The sequence below is a fragment of the Leucopleurus acutus genome (assembly GCF_964270905.1).
Source record: "Leucopleurus acutus genome assembly, chromosome: 8".
NCBI lineage: Eukaryota > Metazoa > Chordata > Mammalia > Artiodactyla > Delphinidae > Leucopleurus > Leucopleurus acutus.
Window position 1 is genome coordinate 99762594 of NC_139151.1, and position 2134 is coordinate 99764727.

A 2134-nucleotide genomic window follows, 5' to 3' on the forward strand; every position below is an offset into this window, starting at 1 on the left:
GATGGCAAGTGCCAATTGGTAGCTGACAAAACTGTCCATTCAGGACTCAAATCCAATCAGGTCAGGATCCGCCCCCTCCCTTTCATCTCCTTCTCCAGGAGGGTGTATACATGGAGCTCGCTGCCGGGGGAGAAGCACCCATCCATGTTGACTCCCCCTGAGATGTGGGAACTCAGTGGGCTTTGGTCATCCACACCTGTCCTCCCCGTACCTGATAGGGACAGAGTAAAGGGACAAAGTAGGTAATTAAATAGTTAATCCTACTAGGGGATTGTAAATAAAGAAGAAAGTGTGGGAGACCCCTGTAAGTTAATGATCACTCAAGAAAGCAGGTTTGCTAAACCACAAAACCAAGCAGGCTTGCTTAGCAACAAAACCATGCAACAGAAGCATGAGACACTCCCCCAAACACTAAAACAGTTATGGCATGAGACCCACTTCCTACCCAGTGAGCTCAGTAAGTTAATGATTCCTAGGACATGCTCCTCTGGGCGCATTAAAAACAAAAATAAATATATATATATATAAGGAAACCTGAAATGCCATTTTTAGCATACGTTACCACCTTTTTGCTCATTTCCATTGTGCCATGACATTCCCGGCTTGACCATGTAGGGATAAGAAAACTCCCCCACCTGACATGGAAGAGGAGCTGATGATGGAAGCGTGACGTCTGCTCAAGAGTGAGGAAGAAGGTGGTCTTTTCCCCCTCGCCACTTTTCCTTTGATTATAAAACTGTAGCCCACTAAGTCCTCGGGGCGAGGCATCGTCTCGCCTGCCCACTTGTGAGCCTCACAAGCGTCCTATTCTAGTAAATCACTTCTTAGCTATCACTTTGCCTCTCGCTGAGTTCTCTCTGCACTGAGACGTAAAGAACCGGAGCTCCTCAGAGCCCCCCAAAACTCCACCTAGCGGTTTCGTACCAGCCCAGAAGCAACTGTGACACTCTGATCTCTGGTTGCCAGGGTCACACAATCAATCCTTCAGCTGCCTTACCTGGACCACACACGCATCTCCTCCAGGTCCGTCGGCTAGCTCTCAGACACACCAGGTCCGCACTGGAGGTGCATAAACTTCTGGATACTCCCCCTCATGATACAGGGGTGTATAGAGGATTCTGGGGAGGGGCCAGTTCTCCTCCATTTCTACTGAGGCTTCTCCATACCGTGGAGGGGGGCAGGGCATTGTGAGAGGACTGTTGCCTCCTCAGGACATACCTGGTAAAGGAAGTGTAGGTCCCCTCTGCCCCGGTGTCCCCCAAATGTACTTGGGACCTTTTCATGGCACCCTCAAACTCAGCCCAGAGCAGGTGGCCAGGGACCCGTTTGAGGGCCAGCATCCAGGTTTAGGAGTACTGCTCTGCCCCTTCTCTCCCACCTGCCTGTTGAAACTTTATCTCATTTCGGGTGGAATCTTGTCTTCTGTGACGGCACGTGCTTCCCCACTCCAGGGCTTACAGCATCAGTTCCCTGCTCTCCAAGTTCAAAGCCAAGTTTTTTGACTTCCAAAAAATATTTCTCTCTTAAAACGGGCTCTGTGTTTCAAAGCCTCTTTTGCAACTCAAAGCCGAGGAATTGACTCTCTGTTCCGAGTTTCCTTTGGAGAGCGGAATAGGAGAAGCTAATTTAGCGTCTGAATGGAGGGGAAGGGATATAAGGAAACTGCCTCCCGAGGAGCAGCAGTTAATATCTCAAAATGATAATACCCAGCTCCCGTGTTATCTCACTGACACGATAATCCTTCGAGGAGAGGGTGATCGCAAACCATTCCAGGGCTGGGACTAGCATGAGGTGAGTGAGGCATTTCCCTGGGCGCAAAATGTAAAGAAGTGACCCCCAGCTGAGGAATGTAGATCAATAGTAGTTCAATGCAGGCATTGCTGGGGTTTTTGTTTGTTTGTTTTGTTTTTTACTTTTTTTGTTTTGGCCGCACTGTGCAGCCTGTGGGATCTTAGTTCTCTGACCAGGGATGGAACCTGTGCCCCCTGCAGTGGAAACGAGGAGTCTTAACCACTGGACCACCAGGGAAGTCCTGAATGCAATAATTTAAAAAATCAAAATTAATGCAAAAAACTCATGATGAACAAAATATCAGAATCTAGAATAAAGACAGGATTCGTACTACTGACCTCTC